At 38.2% G+C, this 25,742-nt stretch overlaps 1 long non-coding RNA gene across 1 annotated transcript; it reads right to left on the bottom strand.

Annotated features, from left to right (window-relative positions):
* Positions 1-6,246: 6,246 nt before the first annotated feature.
* On the bottom strand, positions 6,247-25,159 carry LOC116500847. The gene is made up of 3 exons (XR_004254349.1): positions 24,686-25,159; positions 23,560-23,634; positions 6,247-6,373 (listed from the first exon to the last, which is right to left on the bottom strand). It is a non-coding gene; the product is annotated as an uncharacterized LOC116500847 (long non-coding RNA).
* Between the last annotated feature and the right edge of the window lie 583 nt (positions 25,160-25,742).

Raw genomic sequence — 25,742 nt, forward strand, 5'->3', positions numbered from 1 at the left:
CAGCCCCCTGTTTTTACTGTATCCTGAGCAAGACATTATCTGAAACATATTCTGAGCATAAAAAAGAAAACATTAGGTATTGTTCGGGGAAGAGGTCATCTCTTTACAGTAAAGTTGGGCGTAAGAGAAAAGAGAGGGATCATTTTCTAATCTTGGAAAGTTGGCTCACATTAAAGTACAATTTCCATCTGGAAACAGACATTGATGTTTCTAACACAAGTGCTTCTGTAGCAAGCTGCTATTCGCAATAGAACTGTAAGGGTTGCTATAAACCACCAGAGGTTGCTGTTACCAAATTAAAACAAAACAAAACAAAAACAACAAACACCCACACAACCAAAAACTAAACACTCAGATTCATTATAGGACAAGTAGATCTTCTTCATTCCCACACAAGTCTCCCTCCCACTTTTTTGTGCACATCTTCCAGTCCTTACTGCCAGGTCAGTTTGGAAAGAAGAATGGAAGGACTAGGAAAATCAGGAATGTTTGGTCCTCTGACTTTTAACAAGTATGAAGAGAAAAGTTTCCCTTTCAGACTGAGGTCTTGTGGGGAAAAATATTGCCTGTATCCTTTGTTTCTTTTCTGTCTTCACACAGACCTTGGTCTTTCATTATGCTCTTGGCACAGTGACCATAGTCACAGACCTGGGGAAGCAAAGCCACCAGAGCAGTGCTAAAGCAAACTCTGCCTTGGATCAGGCATTAACAACACTTCCCAAGGCACAAATCTGAAGGAGGTGTTGCCAGGATCCCAGGACTACTTCCATATAAGACCTCTGCAGCCCCAGCCCGATTCACAGCAGCCCCTGGGGTCTGCCATGCCTGAAGCAGCTGTAGCCTAGCAGTTTTGTAGTTTATAGCCTCCCTAAGCAGGTGTGAAGGTGGAGCAGGTAACCTCTGTCACCCAGAGATGAAGATGTGCATTGCCCCCCTGTGCCTGCCCTGAAGCACTGAGAGGATTTTTCAGTTACCTTGAAGGACGGACCAGGACCTGCTAGTCTGATGTAGTGTTGGTGCCCTACTTGCACTTTTATAAACCTATTCTCAGCAAGGGCTGGTCCTTGTCAAAGGTCTGTCTCTTGCCTGTTCTTCATTCATACAAATAGGAATGAAACCTCCACGTAACAGTTTTGATTTCTGATACTCAGCAAAGTCCTAGGTGGTTGTCTTTCGTTGTGAGCATGGTAATATTTGTAGCATTTATTGCTCACTGTTTCTAAAGGATTAGGTGAGGAGGTCCAAAGTGTCCTGTAGCACCTACAGGATTAAGAAACATTAGACTCAATCTTCCCCTGTACTCAATGTGTCAACCCCTCTTACTTGTAGTCAGCCATTCTTACTTGATTACACATACTCAATTGGCAGATTCAGCAACCTTCTCACTAATGAAAATAGGTTAAACTCACTTGCAGAAACCAAAGAGAAACCCATGCTTGCAAGTATGAATCAAATATGAAACAAAAACAAAAACAAAAACACAACAAAACACCAACAAACCCTCTGCTTTTCAGAGAGGAGGAAAGGAAAAGAGCCAGTGTAATGTGTGTCACGATAAGTTATTCCTTCATCAAAGCAGAATATTAAGTGTTTGAAGTCCTCCTGAGTTCCTGCTGTCAAAACACAGGAGCTTCTAAGTGCTTCTTCTAACATGTCGTGGCTTCCTCATATTAGATTTTGTAGTACTGTCAGAACCCTCCTGGATAGTAAAGACTCACTTAAACTACATGTGATCAATTGCTACCAGCTCCTAAAAAGTTGCCATAGTTTCTACAGCTTGTTGTTCTTGACTAACAGTTGACAAATCCCTTTTATAATACCTCTTTCATTTCAGAGATACATGGTTCTGCATTAGATAAGGATGAGAGCCTGCCCAGCACAATTAGTCAGAAGTACGCTTGCTCAGACTTACAGATGTTAGTCTGTTTATATTATTTTTACTCCTTTACAATGTAACCACTCTTTAAAATGGAAATGCAATGAAATTACATCCATTCCTGTCCATTTGTCCTTTTCTTTTCTCCCCTTCTCTTCACTAGACTGTTTTTCTTCTGATCTTCCCAAGATCAGAATTTTGAGGGAAGAAAGGGAGGAGGGAGGATGAGGAACGTTTTCTTATTTTTCAAGCCTCATCAATTTTATATGTTGCATAAAATGTAGTTTCTTTTGATTTAAAAATCTGGTGTCTGACACCTAAAAGAGAAATTACCTCCCCAAAAGAGAAAGCAAACAAAGAAAACAGATTCCTAAAAGATTACATACAAAAGCAAAGTACCCTGTAGGCATCCAGTGGAAAGAAGAGAAAATAAGTGGAAAGGGCTAACAGACAGATCAGAACATTTTACATATGTTGTTTTATTGTGTATGGGAGGCATTTCTGTTAAAAATAAAAGGAGAAGGCATTCCACAAAGTGGAAAAAATAGTAATGGTTTACCATGGTAATGGAAATGAAAATCTGGCTTACATAACAAGGCTTAAGAGAGCCTGTTCCTGTCATATCTCAGAGAACAGCTTCCAGCCTTGTGTTGAAAAAGATAGAACTGAAGAGGTGAAAGTCTTTGCTTACAAGTTTCCTATTAATGGAAGGAGAAGACTGTTTTAATATTAAGAGTTACATGGGGGCTAAGAAATTGAAGTCTGCTTTAGAGTAATCTGCATGTATAAAAAGAAAATATATTTCTAAATATTGTTTGTTATCTGACTGTGGAGCTGATTCAACACCAAGCCCTGGGGAAGCTGTAATAGGTAGCAGAGCAGCTGAAGAGAAGCATCTTTGATCTGGGGAACTCATGGAGGGGAAGTGGCTTGCATGGCCACATCAGCATTGCATTGATTTGGACTTTGCTGCTGTGCAGGATAATTGACACTACCCTGTGGCTAGATGGTCCTCAGCTGAAAGTAGTTTTCCAGGAGGAAAAAAAAAAAGAAAAAAAAAAGAAAGGAAAGAAGAAAGAAAAAAAGAGGAGAGGAGAGGAGAGGAGAGGAGAGGAGAGGAGAGGACTGTAAGATGGCTAGTTATCATCAATTAAGTACCAGGTGTTACTGCAAATTCTTGATGACCTTACTTATCGTTTGAGAAGACATTTCAACAATATTTTCATAATTTATGTTATTAACTAATTAATTAATTTCTGTAAGTGCAGAAAATTGCACTTGAACACCTGAAAGTTGAGCTCAAATTTTGCCGGGCTTCTGGCTGTGGACTCATGGCAGCACTTTGTGAGAAACCTCTTCTGAATTTGAACAAGACCTGGTTAAGTCTGCTACACACAGGGGAAGAGAGAATGCATATTGTTGGTAAGAAAAGGAGGAGGTTGCTGAGATTTTGCCTTTGTTTTTAGAGAAAAACAACTTTAAATCATTAAAAAATTAGAATGTCTGTATTTTTCCTCCCTTCACTTTATCTTAGGCAGTCTGTTACACAGATAAAGCTCTTCATCCCAACATGCAGAACAATGTCTGTTTTAATGTCCTGGCCATGGATTGCATAGAAGAGCTTTCCAACAACACTGCTTCAGGATCAGAATGAATGGTATGAATATTAACCTAGAAGGACATTTTCAACAGCTGCTATCAGATGAAAGCTATCAGTCAACAGAACTATGAACACAATGTCTTAAGAAACTATTTTCTATCAGAACTTCTACCTCTAAAGTGCTTTGGAAACTCTCCTCTCCCAGTGTGTAAAACACATTTTCAAAGTAAGTTGGCCATGTGACAGGGAGAACCACCTGGTGCTCTCTCTACTTACAGGAATAAAAAGGAGTTGCTTAAGTCTCTGGCTTTATGGATGTGAAATGTTCTGTGGTTTTGGAGAAGAATAAGAACAAGTTTTATGACTGATAACCTTTATTAGATTTTGTTTTGTTTAATATGAATCATGGAAGCCTTCGTTAACTGGAACCAATTTTCTCTATGTCAGAATGAAGCAAGCCTGATAAATGCGAATTTCCTCATACTGATCTCTCCAGATGACTCCCTTTAGTGGTGCAAAGTTAATCCATCTGCTTCTGTTTCAGTCTTGAGCACAACACAACTGTCACAATATTTTTCAAGAGGCACCTCTGACAGAATCTGACCTCACATAATGAGTTACTTTCAAATAACCATGTAAGTCATAATGGTCATAAACTTCCAGTTAACACTAGGAAGCATGTATAGCAGAGCTATATATGGGAACATCTCTAATGCTTACCACTGCTGGGCTTGAGGAGGAAATTCTTTTGTACATATCTATCTTTTAACATGCCTTGACTTGAGTGAAAATTACATGATATGTTTCCATACAGAGCTGGTATCTGATAAGCAAGGTGGAACTCAAACATGTGGGGTGAATGGCAGAATGTGCTGAAGTTCCTGTATTGGCCACACTCTGTGTTACAAGAAAAGAACTCACAAAATCACAGAATCATAGAATCATAGAATATCCTGAGTTGGAAGGGACCCTTAAGGATCATCAAGTCCAACTCTTGACACCGCACAGAATGTGTAATGACACATGCATTACCAGATTTTGATCTGAAAATCATCACTAGTTTATGATCTGGCATAAAGCTCCACTACAGCTTTCAGTCTCTCTGCATATTCCTTGAAATCCTCGTACTATTGCAAAAGTTTGCATATTGCTAGCAATTATTTTTATAGAGCTAATTTAGAGAATTCTTATTTTATGCAGTCAGATCCAAAGAATTTTAAACCTTCCTGTGGTCAGCATAATTCTACGGAATTACAGCTAATAGATTATTATTATTTTTTTTTCTTTTATCTGTTTAATTTGGACACTAACTAATAAATATGAATATTCATTTGTATTACTATAAAAAAGGTAGAATGTCTGTTCTACATATACTCAGTAGAGATAACATGTCTCTATCTCTAAGATTTATTTTTTTTTCCCCTTGATCATATCGACTGCTTCACAGTGCAAGTAAATGGAAAAAAAAATAATTCATTGGGAGATGCAGACTCAGATTTTAGAGCACAGTTTGGAAGAAAGAAAAGATATTTGATCAAAATAGCAATCTCTGAATGTAAAACCAAAATTAAAGCTGGCACACTCAGCAGACCTGAGACAAATAAAGAGCTGGCAGAAATGCACTCAGCTGCTGGTTCACACTGATAGAGTATGGTGTTTTCACCCTGTTTAAATTTCCTCACCTCTTGGACAGTCTAGTTCTCTGTCATTTCACAGGTGCTGTCTTTGCTTCCTGCAAGAACCAAAGATCCCTGTCCCTACTTGTCACAAGCCAGTTGACTCCAAGTAACTTTTCACTCTGCACATCTGTGGACATGTGTTGCATTGCTATGTGCAGTTAATGTAGGCCACGGGAACACTTTTCTGAGTAGAGTACATTTTGTTCTCGTATATGAGAAGTAGAGTTTGTCTTGATCTGGCCTGTACTTTCAAATTATTTCAGTGCGTTGCTTTGCCATAATCCCCATAAAATAATACAGACCAAGGTAGAACAATTTATTTTAATTGGTAGCTCAGTCCATTGACTTAAAAAGGGAATTTAGAGATTGAACTTGAATTTGGAAAAAATACAAGTGGAAATATCACTGCATCTTAGATAAAGGGAGGGCAAGCAACTAAGCAGAAATTCTCCTGCCAGGTGATCTCAGAAATGTAATCTCTGCCTCAGTTTCTTCAGTCAGTAATGAGGGAATCCCCTTTTCCAGCACTGGAAGATTTGCAAGGAAAGCTTTATTAGTGTAAAATATATCAATCTGTTTTCATATAACATTTTTCATTCACAGTGTTAGACAGCAGAAAGGCATTTGACATTGTGATGGGGACTGGTTTTAAGAATCTCAAATGTCATCCTTTGCAAATTGGCAAATAAACATAAGATATGAGTTTTTTCCAGTCATCTTCTAAATCAGATTATAGTTTACTCTGAGTGGGCATAAAGTACTAAATTACATTGTATTTCTGTTCTTTCCCAAACAGAGTATGTATTTGATAACAGGAATCTATGCAAAAGTGAGAAAACTCTAAGCAGTGAAAACACCACTGGTTTTGGTAATATTTATACTAGGGAGATTTTGTGAATAAACTCCTCTGTGTCTGGTTAATCACAGTCAGAGAATATTTATTTTATTTTATTTTATTTTATTTTATTTTATTTTATTTTATTTTATTTTATTTTATTTTATTTTATTTTATTTTATTTTATTTTATTTTATTTTATTTTATTTTATTTTATTTTATTTTATTTTATTTTTAACGAAGTACCTACCTGACACATCTTCTGCAAATTAAGGATTTTCTAGACTTGAGCAGCATTCCAATCTTTTTGTGATTGCCATTTCCCAGATCTTTGTGCTGTGATTATGGAATGGCATGGCTTTTTCTTGTGTTCAGTGTTGACTCTGCCAAAGAACAGAAACAGGTGATAAACTGTTTAGGGTAAATATTTAGTGCTTTAAAGTATCATCTTTGTTACAGAAATTCACAGTTCTTTGCTCCCTGCACCTCCTTGTCTGATATGGGGATCTGGAGAAAGTCATTTATTAAAAAAAGTATAACAAAACAGATAAACAAAAAAAGCAAGCCAAGAGAAACCAATTGCTATGCTTGAATTTCCACTTTCTTAGTATCATGCCCTTATTCCTAGAAACAAAGTTTCCTTGCAAACATGTATACATGTATACTGTGAATATAATTAATTGCATACAGGAATTTTACAAGCATAAATCTTAAGCAGAGTTTAAATTCTGCACAATGTCAATGCCCTTTGCCTGTTCTGGCAATAAATACACATATGCTTTGCTGTTTTCCTTCAAGGCCTGAAGGCAGCCTGAATGGACTACCCAGAGATGACCAAGGGAAAAACATGTAGAAAAAAAAAAAAGGAAAATGGTAGGTCTTTGTCTGTGGAAGGAGTAAAATTAGAAGCCAAAACGCATGTTTACAGGTCACCAATCTCCACACCTATTCACCACCTCATTTATTAACCTTTTTCTTGGTTGCAGGGATATGGTCTCAAGATGAAGACGTGGGGGATCACACGTTTCGAGAATTTGGTTACAATCTGAAGTAAGGAAATGTTGCTCCTTGGGGGCCTGGCTGACAAATAAACACACAACATTGAAACATAATATTCAGTCAATGAACACCAGCAAATAAATTGTGACATACCAGGCACTGTAATGCCCTATAATAGGGATTATTATAGGGATTCATATATAAATATATAAATAGGGATTTTTTTGATTATGTAAACTTAATAGAAAATTTAATTGCAAAATATCTATCACTATGAAAATTTTCTAAAGAAACACTGGTTTGCTTCTCTTAAATGAAAGAAGAATATTTTTTTCATGTAATAATTTGTCTGCTGTTTCCCTCTTCTCTTTTTACATTTGTTTCCAGAACTGTGCATTGGCTATTTTGCATGCTTTCCTTTATTCAGGCATGAAGCCTTACATGATAGTAAATTGTTTTGCTAGATTAATATTCTGTCAAGTATATTTGGTATGATTTGAATTTTAAAGCAATTCACATTATTGTGTATTTATGCTTAAGGAACTATAATAAAATAAAACTTACACTTCTGAAATTGAAAGTTGTTAAAATCAAGCTCTGCTGATTTTGGGTTTGGCTGTCCACATATTTTATTAATTTCTACACATTAAATGCAGTGGTTTTTGTTGTTTGTTTATTTGTTTTTGTTTTTTGTTTTTTGTTTTTTTTTTCCTCAATATTTATACCTGGCTTTGAATAATTACCCTGACTAGCGTTTAATAAACATGAGTGAAAAACAACCTCTTGATGACAAAAAAAAAAAAAAAAAAAGTTTCATGAAGAAGTTTTCATATGGGCAATAGTTCGCAGTACCAAGACTCTAAGCCTTGGCTTTGGCTTAGAGTATTAGGTATTATCACACCTTGAGTGAATTTCAGTGGAATGAACCATAAATAAAGAGAACTGATATTTCACATAAGATAGATTTCTGGTATTGCTGTTTTGGGGAGACAGGTACCATTCCTGAAAGAATCTGTATGCTAAACTGCATTTAAAATTTCTTAAAGAGAAAATTCATAGGTAAACATATATTTGATGAACATGGTAAGTTAAAGCTTATCACTTTCATAATTGCTTTCCACTGCTACACTACAATTACTCTTCCAGGAAGAAAATTGTGTAGAAGAGGAAATACACAACCAGTTTCATGTAATTATAAATAAAATTTATTTACAGTTATTGTGAAAATAAGCCAAATGATTACCAACTCCTGATCAACCCACCCTCTCTCTACTGAAACCAAGCATGTGCAATAAGACAGTGCGCAAAATAAAAGAAAAATATAAGCATGTATCCTTGACTTTTTATTTTTTATGTTAAGATCAACTGTGAAGCTTAGATAATATCATAAGGAGCCTGGAGCAGCTCAAAAGAAAGATGTAGAAGAAAATGCACAGGCAGATTTTTGTTAGCTCTGACATGATCTGGAATAAGAAGCAGTATGTAATTTCATTGACTTGAAGAGAAAAATGGCTGTTGCCTTCCCTGCTTTTGCTCAGATGAGTTCTGCTAGCAGGCTGGGATAGGAAGGGTGAGGGACTAAAGCTACTTCTTGGTGTCTTCTGTCTAGTTTGCTCCACTGTCAAGGGAAGCCATATTACCCATGGAAGAGAAGAAATGTTGGCCACTTACAATGTAGAGTGCTCATACTTGAAGTAATGCCTGCAAATTAATTAAACAAGATGACTTCATTAGCTTTTACTACAGAAGTATTTTTGTTAAATGAAGACACTTGCTTTATTGTGATGGCTTTCTACTTGTGATCTTACAGATCATGAGGTTGAAACTCAAAGTCCTGTCTTACCTGTTTGGTTTCATTCTTCAAACTTCAACCTTCTGGAGACTGGTGCATGTATGACAGTAACAGTTTTTATAGTAAGTAAAAATAAAGGTTTGTTAGTTGTGGGACAAAATAAGAAAGAAGCATGACTGCATCTTGCAGCTTCAAAAATCATGATAAACACAAAGAATTCAAATGGCCTTTTTGAAGCAATGCTTGTTTTCTAGGTATCTCAGGAAACAACATTTCTGATTCAAGACATCTTAACACTTGGAGGGTTGCAATGTTTTTTGATTACTCCACCTTGGTAAACCCAGAAGAATGCTCATCTGGAATCTGGAATCTGTAGACATTAGCATCATGACTGTGATAACAAAAAACTCCCAGCCAAACCTGAACTTGTGTTCAATTTGCTGCTCCAGCTGGATACAAGTCTATTGGGCTTGATGGCATTCATCCCAAAGTACTTACAGAGTTGGCTGATGTCATTGCAAGACCTCTCTCAATTATTTTTGATTTAACAACAACAACCAAAAAAAAAAAAACAAAAAACAAACCCCAACATTTCTGGGGATGTGAAGAAGTCTCCATTAACTGGAAGCTGGCAAATATTGTTCCAGATTTTAAGAAGGGTAAGAAAGAAGACCCTGGCCTGTCAGTCTCACTTCAGTGCCTAGTAAAATAATGGAGAAAATTATTCAGGGAGTTATTGAAAAACACTTGAAAGACAATGAGGTCATTGGTCACAGCCAAGACAGGTTCACGATGGGAAGGTGCTGCTTAACAAACTTTATTTCATTTTATGACAAGGTCACCCTTGGCCAAGTTGGCCAAGTGAAGCCTATTGATGTAATCTTTGATTTCAGAAAAGCTTTTGATGATGTTTCTCACAGGATCCTTCTGGACAAAATGTCCAGCATACAGCTAGATAAAAACATAATACAATGAATGAATAACTGACTGACAGGTCAAGCTCAAAGGGTTATAGTAAATGGGGTTGCATGAGGCTGGTGGCCAGTCACTAGTGGGGTTCCCCAGGGCTCCCTTTTAGGGCTAGTTCTCTTCAGTGTTTTCATAAATTACTTGGACATAGGACTAAAATGTGTTTTGAGTAAGTTTGCTGGTGTGCTGATGGTACTAAATTGGGAGGAGCTGTTGACTCTGTCAAGGGTGGAGAGGCTGTACAGAGAGATCTTGACAAATTAGAGGGCTGGGCAATCTCCAACCACATGAAGCTTAACAAGAGCAAGCACTGGATTCTGAACCTGGTATGAGACAACCCTGCCTGTCCGTACAGACTGGCAGATGAGAGGCTGAGGAGCAGCCCAGCAGAAAGCTGTCTGGGGGCTCTGATGGCAAGTTGAACATGAGCCAGCAGTGTTCCCTGGCAGACAAAAAGACCAACCATATCCTGGGAAGCATCAGGCACAGCACTGCCAGCTGGTTGAGAGAAGCGATTGTCCAGCTCTGCTGTGCACTGGTGCAGCCTCACATTGAACACTGTGTGCAGCTTTGGACACCACAATATAAAAAGGACATAAAACTATCAGAGAGAACAGGAGGTCAACAAAGATGGTCAAGGGTGTACAGGGCAAGACATACGAAGAGTGGCTGAGATCCCTTGGTTTGTTCAGCCCCGAGCAGAGTAGGCTGAGGGGAGGCCTCATGGCGGCCTGCAGCTCCCTCACGAGGGGAGCGGAGGGGCAGGCTCTGAGCTCTGCTCTCTGGGGACAGCGACAGGACCCGAGGGAATGGCATGGAGCTGGGACAGGGGAGGGTCAGGCTGGGGGCTAGGGAAAGGTTCTGCACCCAGAGGGTGGTCGGGCACTGGGACAGGCTGCCCAGGGCAGTGGTCACAGCACCGAGCCTGCCAGAGTTCAAGAAGCATTTAGACAATGCTCTCAGACATATGGTCTGATTTTCAGGTGGTCCTGTGTGGAGCCAGGAGTTGGACTCAGTGATCCTTGCGAGTCCCTTCTGACTTGGGTCAGGATATTCTATGATTCTATGATTCTATTTGGACCACACCAGAGAGCGTTGAAAGTCTTCCAACTTCTCTGTAACTCCTGACATTCATATCAAGATTACCACAAGCTCACAGCAGTTATTTCTCAAAGCTGAAAAGTTGGTTTTCTCTCTGGTTACGAATATTTTCCAGAGGAGGGAGGGAAATTCAGCTATCATGCCACTATGTGGTTTTGTGTGCTCAAATCCAAAGTTACCATGTGTCACAGGATGTTGCTGAGTCTCCCCTGAATTGGGAAGTGAGTTCCAGTCACTGCTGTGTTTTCTGTGGAACCTGTAAATGAACCTAGTTGTACCTGAACAGGGACCTAAGCTTAGGGCACCAGAAAAGCAGTGTGACTACCACAACCTATTTTCTTTACTCTTCATATTTTTTGCCAGTACCCAACTTTCTTTTCTATGTGTTCCTTTTTTTTTATACAATGTCTCAAAGCCTTAACTGGTGTAGTTGTGCCATGTTAATGTATGCATTTTTGATATATATTTTTTTTTCTAAAGCAAGGTAGACTTTATTTAGCTTTAAGTGTCCTTCTAATGTAACTACATTAGGATTCCTACAGCTTTTCAATGCTCTGAAGTCTTTGCTTCTTGCTCCAGAGCATAAGGTAAATGGCTTTGGTAAACTCATTGTCACTCATAAACATCATCTTCCTCCTCCAAAACCACAACTTTCCGGATGGTTTTTACTCAGATCACAAACACACAAATTGTTCAGCAGCAGTCAATTAAATACCATGGTAACCTGCTGATTTTAATTATTCTTCCCTGTGCCCTAGCAGCTGTGAAACACATAGTGACAAGCCAAATGTAATTTAAATACTCTGTGGTGCCCCAGATGTGGCAGTACTTTGCCAGGTGTTTATTTTTAATGTATAGCTCAACATATTACCCTATTAACTCATTTTTATTTTTTTTTCCCCAGAAAACAAACAAACAAACAAACAAAAAACACACAAACAAACACTGAAAATTTAGGTTTTCTTCCATAAATGCTTTAATACCGCATTATGAATATGATCCTTCAATTTCGGTAATGGAGGACAGCTTTCTACTTCTGCTGCAGTGCTAAATATTTATTATGGACATTATTGCTACTACTTTGAACCAAGGCCACACCACACATAAGTTCATCCAAAAGTAACTGAAGTGTAGGGAAGATTTTATGGGTGTTGTTGTCCTTGATTTCTGTGAGAACAGATATGTCCTTAAGTTAGCTGTACATCATGTTACACCTATGTACCACACTTACACACACTTTCCCCAGTCATCTGCAGATACAAACAATGCTGAGCTTTGTCTTTTTGTCTTTTCCTATAGTGAGTCTATAGCCACTTAGAAGAATTCCACATTTTATCATTTTATTTTATATATATATATTTTAACTGGGATTTAGAGATCCTTTTTCTAAAAACAATGAAAATGAGTTGCCAGCTTTGCTATGTTTTAAAGTGGTTTCCTACACCTTATCCTACTGCATAGAAAGATCTGGCAGTGCAATATCTTACACCAAAACAAAAAACAAACAAAAATAAAGAAAAAAAAAAAACACAAAGAAACATCTGTACTTTAAAATATTCTGTAAAAAAGGAAACACATTGACTTAGATGTCAGAACAGTAAAAAATAAAGGGCAGTTATTATGTTGAATTATGTTGATCTTTGCTATTCTTGCATGAAATACTAGACTTTTCATGACATTGGCAGAAAATGGCCTTCTTGTGAACACATGTTTAAAATGGGAAGAGTGAGCATTCACAGGATTTATTGATAGGGCCAAACAACTTATGCAAAGATTTCTGGAAGCTATGTTCCAGCATGGCTAAAAGAGCCTTTATTTGCAATGCATGCATCTATGAAACAAAGTGGTGTTGTCTTTTTTTTTTTTTTTTTTTAACATATTTTAAAATGTTATTTATTTATTTATTTATTTATTTTTTTGACAATTAGCATGCATATATAAAGCTTCTTTGCCCTGTTGCCACTTTACCTTCTAAAGGAACAAAATCCTGAGTGTAAGGGACATCTAACACTGAAGATTTGCTGTAGCCACTTGAGGGCTCCCAACAATAATTGGATGGAATCAAATGTGTCATAGATGATTTGTAGCTACTTTTCTTATGGAGCAGGATATCTCCTGAACTCTTCTTTTAAGACAGATCCTGTGAAGCCAGCTATTCCGAAAGAAAAGGTACTCTATGTCCCAGAACAGGTGACTCAGGACCAGAGCTTATTATTCCAATCAAATGGGAACAAAGCGCTAAATCTCTCTTTCTCTCTCTCTCTTTATTTTTTTTTTCTTCTTCCCCTTATTGGAGCTGAGCTTTAGATGGTCTTCACTTTCCTATCTTTGCTTTTGGTCTTCCAGATGGAAAGCTTTAGAATTTAATGTTTTTCTTTCAGGCCTGGGAAACATTAACTGTTGGGTCTTCAGTTTATCAGTTTCATGGCGCATCACTGCAACACTGAGAAATAAACATATTTGGCTGAAAACGGCTGAAAGGATGACCCAGAAGAACCTGTGCTCACAGCTGTCACTGGAGAGCAAATAGCAGGAGAAGTTTGGCAGAAATTGAGATCAAACAAGCTCCAAGATAAACAAGCTCTGTAAAATACTGAGGTACCACAAAGCTTCCTCACATTGCACTTGAGATAATTTCCAACAAGCCACAGCAAGTCTAATCTGACCCCTTCCCGTACTCTTCCATGGACTGAATGACCACCCTGGATTACAAACAACCTCCAAACCTGTTGAAGTTTCTCAGCATGGAGCAGAAGCTGATTGAGGATAAGGTATGTCCTGAGAAATGGTCTTTGCAATGTGTCTTCAGTTTGAAAGCCATTCCCACTTGCTATTGAACCTACTTTCCCCTCAAAATTTGCTTTGACAATATTTATTCCTATTTAGAGCTTCATATTTTTCCCTTTATTTTGTTATTTTAAGGTGGAGATCTAAGTTTAGACAATGTAATTGTTAGTTTTAAAATTAGAGGGGCCATATAATCTAGTTTCCTGTAGAGATCAAAGACTGGTAATTTAGCTGGTCTCAGCCATGCCTAGTTACATTGAGCAGTTCTTTTTGGTTTTCACAGTGGCAGTACGACACGAAGAGTCTTTCTGAAGCAAACAAATAAACAGTATGCCCTGGACCTTCAGTTTAATCTATTACTTTAAAATCTGAAGTTAATTCAATATAAAGGAGTAATATAATTGTTTTCGACACCTTCCAAACTATCCTTTAAATTTTAAAATATATTTATTTTGGAACTAAAAATGAAGAGTAAATAAAGAGTAAAACAGATACCTTCCCACTTAACTACCAGTACTCCAAGAATGTGAAAATTTGGAAGCCTCTGCTCTATGCGCAGAAACCACAACAAAACATTATAGATTAAATTTCTGATTATAAAATAATAACTTCTGCATGAGTCTTGCCCAAGGTGCAGATGTTCTGATCACCTATGTTTTGCGTAATTTTAATTGAAGTTGTGTTTTCTGTTAAGGCATTTTTACTGTTTTTTTTTTTTTTTTTTTTAAACAAAAGCAATCCACTCAGACAGAGAAACAAACAAAAACAAATAGACAGAAAAGCTTTCTAAGGAGTTTGAAAAGCCTAAATTGAAAACAAGGCCAGAAGAAAAAGAAAATTGTTTCATCTTTATTTCTTGTTCAGAAAGCTCAAATGCATTCCAATGAAATCAAAGGATTATGAACTCCATGAGTCTCTGTAAGATGAGTGAGAACACAAAATAACTCTGCCTACTCAGCTAGCTATCTGTTGTGAGTATGTGTGTCAAAAAACCACTGTCATCCTTCAGAAGTAGCATATTCATCCCTACCAAATTCCAGTTGCAGAGACTGTAAACCAATGATTACAGTGGAATCTTCCTCATATTTCTATGTTATATCCCTAGTCGAAATCCTAAAAATTTGTCAGAATTAATGCAAAATTCTTGGGATTATTCACATATTTCTGTGGTGTTTCTGTGACAGACACAAGAGAAAAAAGGATAATTTTCTGAGTGGTCATACAATTAGGGTAGTTCTGCCATATGAAGGAATTGATTATTACCTCTGAGGAACTGGTGCTTGCTTATCAACTTGAATTGTCTGAAGGTCTTTCACTAATGCTTGTCATTTTACCATAGGAGTGATGTTAACATGCTATCAGATCGCAATCACACAAGCAGAATGGAAGGATGTGTTAGTTGGGGTTAAATGAATATTGCTCTTTAGCCTGAACTGCATCATATGCTACTTACACAGATTGTTTCTGTGCTGTAGTCTCCAGGACTCTTGGTTCCAGGATACCTATGGGCAAAGGTAGCCAGAGTATTGCTAAGCCTATTTACATTTGATCAATAAGCAGTAAAACCTACCTCCACACATGCACATGAGTTACTTCTGAAAGATGCTGCTGAAGGGGCTTGCTGACCCTTTCTGTCATACACTTAACCTTGGACTTTCCTTTTATAGGCCTAGACAGACAAGTGTGTGGTTAAACATTTGAAGGCATGACTGACTTGTCATCATCCCAACCAACGATGTTTTCTTATGGGTTACTGCTTCAACAAAATAAATGGGTAGTACTCTAATTACAGCACACTAAGAAGCATCTAGTTATGCAAAATGTAATGAACTTATGAGACTAGGAAGGTGGAGGGGTAATGGAAATTATACCAGGTTCATAGCTATGTTCTTACTAAGCTTCCATCTTTAATGAACATTTAATTATTTTAGGATTAAAATTACTGTATGAAAAAACACTGAATCATTATATTTCCTTGACATTAGTTACATGTAGTGTTCAAGCATTTTTATCACAGGAAAGATCAGTAGACATGCACCAGAAGTCTTGGTTTCTGGAACATCATGGAATTTGTCACAGAACGAAAACAAGGATAATCACGGATTTGCCACAGATTCTCACACAAAAGATGATGGCTAATTTTATTGAAATTGTGATTTGAAAACTGCATTCATCCACTCAAACAGTTGTCATATCTGACTACTACCAAAAGCACTAAAGACCCACAGTACTGGAGTATGCATACAGTGCAGATTCCCTACTCCACAGGCTCAAGCCATCCACATACCCGATTCAATCTGCCTGTAAAAACAGAAGCCATGCTAACACATAATGTGTGAGTTTCTTTATTAACTTTGATACTGGCATCCAGTATGTACTTGCATGCAGGGGTGCACCCCATGAATTTCAGCAGTGCCACTGCTTGTACTCCTTTGTCAGGGCTTTCTGAAGAAGCTGTGGGAGGACTTAGTCCTTCCAGGATACACATGCACTCAGAGCAAAGGCACTTACAGAAAAGCACCATTAAAATTATCACTTGGCCCATGACCAAAAACATCACATTAACAGCTTTTTAATTAAGGCCAGCCAAGTTTTGTCAAATAATCCCTCTTAGGCCATGGTTAGTGTGTATAGCTGAGAGGTAACTCTGGTTAACTCCAGCTATAAAATGTCTCTGTGGGCAATAAGGTTGTATGTCAGGCACACCAGGCCATCACACAAATGCAGTCTCTGCTCTAGAGGTCTCTAAGGTGTGTGCATGAACACTCTCTATTACAAGGAATCTAAGCTCTTCCACTGCTCATTTTACAGAATATTTTCAGTGCAAAGACTTGTGTATTTAGCATCATCACCTCAGATGACCAAAAGTTCAGAGTAACGCCCCAGGGTGGCTGAATACTTTTAAAAGGGAGAATGCCTTGATATTGCACTCTTTCCTTGTTATTGCATACTCTCTCCCTCTCTTCCTCTCTCTCTCTCACTCTTTCTCTCTTTCTCTGTCAAAAATATTGGAAGCAGAGGTTTCTGTTTCATCCATAGTCTCCAAGGCTATCACCATTTCCTGTTGAATGTACAAAGATTCAGCTTAAAGACCTGACCTGCCAATACTAATTCAAACTAGCCCAGGAAATAGTTATTTAGGAAAATTAGCTCAAGAATTATGGCATTATTCTTCCATTTTGTGGCGGTTTTACTTGGGTGGGCAGCTGAACTCCACCTCAGCTGTTCTTTCACTCACCCTCCTCAAAGGGAAAGGGGGAGAAAATATGAAGAAAAGGGGCAAGGGTTGAGATAAGGACAGGGAGAGATTAGTCAACAATTATTGTAACAAACAAAAACCGACCCAGAGTAGGGAGATAATACGATTTATTGCTTATTACTAACAAGCTAGAGAAGTGAGAAACAAAGGAAAGAAACCAAAAACACCTTCCCCTATTCACCCTCTTTCCACCTCTTCCCCCAGGCAGCACAGGGGAATGGAGAATGGGGGCTGCGGTCAGTCTATAGCACTTTGTCTCCACCGCTCCTTCATGGTCCCTCTCTGCCCCTGCTCCCCATGGGGTCCCTCCCAGGGTATGCCGTCCTTCTGATATAGTATAAACTCACTTTAGGATAGAATAAAGCTTGTGGTTTGATATTGTATAAACTTACTTTAGGATAGAATAGAACTTGTGATTAAAAGTTAGCAAGGACAAAGTAAACAACATCTTGTTATCTGTAGACCTTCTGTTACGTTTAAGCATTTTGTTATTTGAAAACACCCCATTATCCGTTAACACTCAGTCAGGCTAAGACTTGAGATAACTTGAGTCAACTGTCTGTTATGTCTTGTTAACTGAGACATCCTGTTATCCGCTGACCCCCAGTTAAACCGAAAGACAACTCAGCATTTTTACAGCCTGGAAAACAACTGATTAAGAAAGTGCATTACAAGGAAGACCTACGGCCTTCCTCCCAAAGACCACTGCCCACATCCTGGAGACCCTGGCCCACAATTCTTGGAAGGCTTTGCGCAAGCGCAAGGACTGATAAACTAATTAGCATATGAAGCGAGGGTAGGCGGGGTTAGGTAATGAATATATATAGGTGCTAATTGAATATTCATTGTTTCACTGTATAAATACGAGATAGTTTGTCACTTCAAACATGCACGATAGGCGGAAGGATGCCCCGTGCATCCAGTGCTGCAATAAAGAATATATCACTTAAAGAAATTTCGGCTTTGATCTTTAAATCACTTCCCAAACTGATCCTGCAGGGGCTGCCCACAGACAGCAGCTCTTCAAGCCCTGCTCCCACATGGCTCCATCTCACGGCGTCCATCCATCCATCCCCCAGTAGCAAACTGCTCCAGCACAGGTCCCCCACGGGTGGGCGGCAGCTCCTCCCAGACCCCTGCTCCTGCGTGGGCTCCTCTCCACAGGCTGCAGCTCCAGCCCGGGGCCTGCTCCTGCGGGGGCTCTCCATGGGCCGCAGCCTCCTCCAGGCCACATCCACCTGCTCCACCGGGGGCTCCTCCACCCATGGGGGGGCTGCAGCGTGAAGATCTGCTCCATGTGGGACCCATGGGCTGCAGGGGGACAGCCTGCTCCACCAGGGGCCTCTCCCTGCACAGCCCGCAGGGGAACTGCTGCTGCCTGCCTGCAGCACCTGCTGCCCTCCTGCTGCACTCACCTGAGGGCTGCAGGGGTGCTTTGCATCCCTCTCTTCCCCTCCCCCCCCCCCCCCTTTTTTTTTCCTTTCTTAAATGATCTGTTACAGAGGTGCAAACAATATCACTTATTCGATTATTGGATTGTCTCTGGCCAGTGGCAGGGCTGTTATCTAACATGGGGCAGCCACCCCTATGGCCCCCTGCTACCAAAGCCTTGCCACGTAAACCCACTACACGTTTTAGAAAGACACCTTTTGAGTGTTTGCAGTTGCCCCACCTGGAAAACACTGACATGAGATTGCCCTTTTCCGGAGACATCAGCTAAGTTAGGGTTAGCAAGTACAGTGCTTTGTGTTATTATTATTATTGGGTTTGCAGAAAAAGAAATCCTGTAGGAGAAAAAAAATACTAAGTAGATTACTTTTTACTTAATTTAAAGTTTTGTAAAAATACAAAAATAATTATTCAGACACGTTTTGCAAAAGTAGAAAAACAGCATGTGGGGTGTTTTCAAGATGTTTTCATTTACTGCGGTGTCATTGCTTTTTTTTTGTTTTGAGAAAACTTGAAATATTCAAATTTAATGGCTGTCAATACTATTACCTGCACTTCTGCAGCCAACGACCATCCTCTTTCCTGTTCAATACCTCTCTCAAGGAGAGGAATTGCACAAGCACAATGTAATAAAAAATGCCTAATTACTTTTTTTTTTTTTTTTTTTTTGGGTAGGGCTTCCCCCATTTTCCGACAGTGAATTGTTTTGCAAGTGATCTATTTGTAGTTTCAATGTCAGTGCAGTCACAAGTCCCTCCTTACAATATTGCTCACTTTAGTTTACTGCCAAGTTTATAATCTTTAAATGATTTATTAGTAGTTGTAGGAATGAAGTACAATACTACAAACAATATCATGTAGTAGCTATGATTTAATACCAGATGACAGCATATCAATATTTCAGCAAGTTTTGTATGTTTCTCTCTTAAAGCAGGCTTTGTTTCATTCCCACAGTTTTCTTCTGAAATCTTTGCAATCCAGAAGGTGGTTTAGGGTATGCACTTACCAAAGCCAAGTCCAGTTTTGTTTAGATGATTCTCTGGAAAGATATCCTGCAAAAGCCACTAGCAGGTGCACTTACTGAAGTAATATACATGACTTTGTTATGATTAACTTTCAGTCTTAGTGAAACTTCTGTTGAATTCTACAGGAGCTGCATCTTGTCCACAAAATTCTGCACAGAGGAATGTTACAGGTATGCTTCTCTGAGAGAGGAGATGACCATCAGAGCAAGCATGAATCTGAGGAAGGATAGTGAAAGCAGAGGAGGCTTGCCAAACGTGGCATTTGTTTGCCAAATTCACAGACTAAAACATATGTTGGGTGATACTTGATGTTTCTGCCTGCTAACAGAACCAAATGTCCAACCAAGTGGCCAACCCTCAAATTTGTTAGGGATGAACATACAGAAGGACATTGATCTCAATATTGTTAACTGTTAAGAACAGTGAAGTGTAGTCATTTCCAAAGGAGGTAACTTCTCAAGAAATAAGCAGCTGTTTTTTATTGCATGGTCCTGCCAGCCACACTAGGGTTTTTCAGATTGGATTCTGCAATGGGCCCTGCTCCCATCTGGGTCCCATTGCTGTATGGTCAGGCTTTCAACAGAGCTTAGACACTAAGTTGTTTTAGAAATCTGTCCAAAAATGTGTTATAATGCTAGGGGTGGAACCAAGAACAAAAGAAGAAAAGAGAAACCATTATAATTTTTAAGTGCTTTAGTCACACGTGCACTTGCTAAAAATGAGGTTGGTGCAGAGTACTTTAACGTCTGCCCACAGGGCTTATTTAAAATAGTAATTGAAAGAAGCAAGAATTTATGTGGAACTTAGACAGTTGACTATTTGAGATTTTGACCAAGACACTGACATTGAAAAATATTAATATTAGCTGAAGAACAAGAAGGACATATTGGCAAAGAAAGGGACAGAAAGAAATTCAGTTTTGCCGTGTCAGGGTATTATTTGTTTAATTTCAGATTAGTTAATACTTTTCAGTTTTGCTTTTCTCTTCTTTTCATCAAATATTGAATCAGCTTGCATGCATCTGACTATCCCAAGAGTATTTATGCTTAGATTTACAATGTATTACACAGAAAAACCCCAGTTATTATCAAAGGAACCTATAAGCTCTGCTGAGCAGAATTTTTCCTTTTTACTCTAGCATGAAATTAGCATAGAAATGACTGAAATCCAAGCAGTGAATGTTTGTTTGAACATGTAATTTAGTAGAGCAGAATATACTCCATAATTAGAGATTTGTTTTAAAGAACTTCGGAGATTTAGTTTCTATGTTGTGTAGTAAATATTTATGCACTATTCTGCTAAGCTACAAAAGGAAAAAAGTCTACCTTTTTACTGCAGTAACCATAGTGATGCACAGAATAGTGATACAACAAGGGACATAATAAGCATATATTCTTTGAACAGTGCCCATATACTTTCCAGATTCTGTTACCATATTAAACTATCAAATATTTAAGTGGCCATCAGAGAGAAGGAATAAAAACCAAAAATCAAAAACTCAAACCAAACTGAAACAAAAAAAGCTGTTTCTCATTCAGGCTAAAGTCCACATTACTTTACTTGTTTATCCATCATTTTACTGGGTAAGTTCCTCTGAAAGAAACTGTCAAATGAATTTGCAACCAGAATGATTTTTCTCTTAGTGGATGTCTCTTTTCCTTCGTTATTAGTCATTCAGAAATTAAGTAATAGTGGGCATAATGGAAGAAGCATCTCTGCTTACCTTAGCTTTATGCTGTACTGTTGTGCTGTCATTACCACTTGACAGGGGAGCAGAAACCTCAGTGGTAATTCTGACATATTACTGCAGAACACATTTCTATACCTACTGTCTAACCTTCCAAGATAATGCCCAGGTTCCCTTGATAGTGTGGATCCTTTGAATGTGATCATCTGCTTTGGAAATTTCTTAAGGTGGCCAAGAAGAAACAATGAAGACAAGGATACTATTTGAATTCTTACCAGCTAACCTTACAATCCCATTCCTCTAGCATTTGTAGGGGAAGCTCTTCCCTTCTATTGAAAATCTGAAGATTTTCTTGAGGTAAGCACATCTTTTTCCCTTCAGACGTAGAGCTTTTTTTTTTTTTTTTTTTTTTTTTTTTAACACATTTTGAGGTGAAATTTTAGTACCTTTTAGCTGTGATAAGACTAGGGTTCAATACCATGCTGTATGTGGTGGTAGTACTGGACCCTAATGCTTCCACTTGGCATTTGACTGACCAACCACCATCACTACAGCTGCCAGATGGATGTTCTAGTCCCACCTGTCCATAACCATTCTCAGTGCAGTAAATACTGAAAAAGATAAGCCATGAAATGAAACAAGGATTGGAAACAGATTTGCAGATGAATGCTGCCTCTTTAATCATTGGTACATATGGGTGTAGAGAAACAGTCTACATCTCTAACAGGTACATGAACAGCTGAATATTTTTTGTATGAAAAAGATAATCTTCCTTAGCCCCCCAAAATGCTTTGAGCAGAGGATGGTTGGGCAGGAATGTGCTGAACATACTCACTTGTCAAGATCTACAGGTTAGATGGAAAGGGAAATACATGCTCAATGTTTTCAAGTCTGAGGCAGTTTTGGGCACACCAAGCAGACCTTTAGGATCCAGAAGAACATTTGTGGATAGTAATCAACTCCAGATCCACAGTTGAACAAAGGTCTTAAGAAACTCAGGGTTGGAGTAGTGGCACTAAATTGGTCCATTATAGACCTGAAATGCCTAAGTTCACCATAGGCACCTAGTACAGAAAAAGCAATGGTTTGCTTACATGGACAAGTGTGAACAGACTCAAGCTCCTCTGAGACACTTTGGACAGGAGCCATGTTGCTCTGATGGTATGACATTGTGTTTAAGCTAATAAACCCAGCCTGTATGTACAAGGCTTCCCAAGTCAAGCATAGCACACTGCTAGCACCGCTCTCAATCTTTCAAGCTTCCTTCAAGCAGAAATTGAGTTATCCTGGATCCACTTTTTCATGTCCATGGAGACGGGTTTAAATGACTTCCCGGAAAGCACACAGTAGTTGTCAGCAGAACAACAATTTATTCTTGTTTTTGAGACTAAGAAAGAGTTTTGCATAGGACAAAATGGAAAGGACTGTTAAAAATGTATTGGTCTTAATCTAATAATTTAATCACTTGATTCCTTTTCTCTTTACTTTCTTTCCTATGTTAGGATTTACTCAATCTACATAAGTTACAGGGAGACGAGGAAATCACAGTTTCTGTTAATTTCAAATTAAAATTTGTTTCTTTTTAAGACACATAATCAGGCACCTAGAAGGCAATAGAAAACACACTTCATATTAAAATGACATTATGTTGAAATGGTATTGGTTGTGTAGACAAACCTTCAGCAAGATTCTTTGACCCATGCTTAAGATCAGACAGGACAGGCCATGTCAGGTGAGAACAACATTCAGCCACATCAAAAGGCTCCAGTCACAGTCAATTTTATTCACAAAAATAAGTGCAGTGGTTTGTGTCTTGCAACGCAGAAAACTTACATTTCTGCTTCCTCTGCCTTTAACAATGCTCAGGCCAAATAAGCACATGTAGCACTTTTTCATTCGCATTTTATTTCCTAGTATGCATAATCTTTATCATGCATTTCTCAAAGGTCAATAACTTAAGCATTTACCTCATGGCATTTTCCCAGTTTGACATCAGTACACCATAATAATGATGTGCAAACACTCTTTTACAAGCCTTTCACAGGATACCACATATTATATCATGGAATGAATGAAGCAAGTGATGACAATTAGTTAAGTAATGCAAGAATATCTGCCGTAACTTGCACTTCAAGCATAATCAGAGGTGGAAAAGGCCAGTAGTATGAGGTCACCTCACAGGATAAGAATGCTCGTAGTATGCTAATTGCAACGTATTTCCTATAGATGCAACACAAATTGAGCTGAATAGTGTCTGATTGCATGGCAAACATTGCTGTCTTTGTAAATTCTCACAACTTTGCCTCACATTGAACCATCTATTCACACGTGATGTAATAGCTGTTCTCAGAAATTAGATACCTATTCTTTCCTTGAGGTAGAAAGATGAGTAACTTTCCATGAATCAAACTGATGAGAACATTCACTTAAGGAAAAGCATTGTCTGTATACCACAGGTTTATTAAAAAAAAAAAATAAAAAAAAATCCATTTTACACTTACCCATAGCAATTCAACAGACAGTACTCCTTCTTTGTTGGCAGTGGTCCAAAATGTCAAAAAGGACAGGGAAATGTGCTGAAAAAAATCTCAAGATTATGAACAGTTCTTATCACTGAGGACACAATTGCTTGTAGTTGTAAATGACTCAAAGCGGATGTTGGGCAAAGACTTTTTATGAAATCTGGAGAATAGCACCCCTTTCTATAACACTCAGTCCCAGGGATCATTCTTAAAAAAACAACAACAAAAATACCTTTTGCATATATATTTTAAAACAAAAAACAACAACAACAAAAAACTATCTCAACACCCAATAGATGTAGTAGAAGTAGAAGAACCAAACCAAATGTCTCAAGGGAAGAAAGATGGTTAGAACCCTTGACAGGTTAACCTCCAAGCCCAGGCTCTAGTGTTATGATGACAACTTCATTTCATGGTCCTTCTGGGATGTACTGGGATAACTCAATGAGAAATGCCACACAAAACCCTATGCATAAAAAGTATAGCTGACAAAGAATATAAGGGATGATTGGGACCTGGCCCACTCTGAGTGTTCTAGCATTTCTCTGGCTAGTACCAAGAGTGTAGCTGACTTTGCATCTCAAGGTACACCTCCACAGTGAATGTGTCAAACAAAGTCTTACAGCTTAATTCTCACTGCCTGGGCATGCAGATGATATTTTCAAGGAAAATATTGAGAATACTTCCCACAAAGAAAAACAAAATCATAGTGTCTTCTGACATTGTTTTGTCATTGCTTTAAATATTTTCTATTCCATCTTTTTCCAAATTTAAATTAGATTATCAGCAAGTCACTTACTGTTTCTGACATCATTTAAAAGAAAATAACTTCATCAACTTTTTTTTTTTTTTTTTTTTTTTTTTTTTTTTTTTTTTTAGGTAAAGTTACATACACTGGTTAAAATTGATTGAAGACCTATCTGTCTTGCTAGTCTCATAAATAGAATGTTCAAAGTTCTTAATATAAATGGTTCACACAATTAAATGTTTCACACCATGTAACTTAGAAGTGTATGTCTAAGCACTATATATATGTAGGTACATATGGTGCACATATATACCTGTATATATGTAATATACCTGTATATACATACCGTATACATACCCTATTTATATACACACGCCTGTAGGGTGCACCCATACATATATAGGCTATAGTTTTCTTCTCCTTTATTTTGATTTTCCATTACAGATTTCCTAACAGAAAAAATGTGAAAATGTGAAACTCAAGCTTGCAATCTGTTTGAACTCCAAAATATGAAAGTTGTTATGTGTTATGCTACTTAAATGGATATCACTAACTTAAATGGATATCACTAACTTAAGAGACATAGAGGTATAATGGCAAAAAGAAATGAATTCTCTCAAACAACCATTGAAAATCACAGGTTCAGGGAAAATTACACTTAAAAAAGATACATACATTATTTCAGTGGTCACAAACACATACACATACACACACACACACACACAAACACACGAACATACGTGATAGAAGCTATATGTATACCAACCACTATTAACATGTAAGTATTATCAGGCCCTCATTAAATCATTTCAGAAATACTTAGCTGGTATTTTAATGAAGATTTTTTTTTTCTTTTTACTCTTCTTCAGTATAAGTGGATGTCCTTGAGGAGGCTGCTGGTATCAGCTCTCTGTGAGTGACATACAGAGAAAAAGAGAGAGAAATGCCTCTTCAGAAATGAGGCAGCAGAGTTTTCAGCTTCTACCTGGAGGTGAGAGAGCTAACCATCCATGGCACAGTGGTGGCTCAGAGCCTTTTCTCCAGTGGAGGAGAGGTAAGGCAAGAAAGTTGTGGGTGAGCAGTAGCAGCAGCATCCTGAAGTGTCAATTCCAAAATGTATGTCTAATGGAGGCATTTCTGTTGACGGGAATGGGGTTACACACTGCTGTCCTCTGAGCATGCATGTTCTGCCAGAAGGACAATAGTAGCACTGTTCCTCTGCAGACTGGAAATCTTTCTGTACAAATAGTGAATAATACTTTCATTATATTCCCTGCCAGTGCTTCTGAGAAAACCATGGCATCCCACTTTACTCAGTAATATCACATGGACAGCAGCCTCCTCAAAATTAGATTCGCTCAGCATACTGCTGTTTGCCCATATGTGGTGAATGCATGAACCAGATATGGAGACA

The sequence above is a fragment of the Aythya fuligula genome, chromosome Z, assembly GCF_009819795.1.
Source record: "Aythya fuligula isolate bAytFul2 chromosome Z, bAytFul2.pri, whole genome shotgun sequence".
In the NCBI taxonomy this organism is placed as follows: domain Eukaryota; kingdom Metazoa; phylum Chordata; class Aves; order Anseriformes; family Anatidae; genus Aythya; species Aythya fuligula.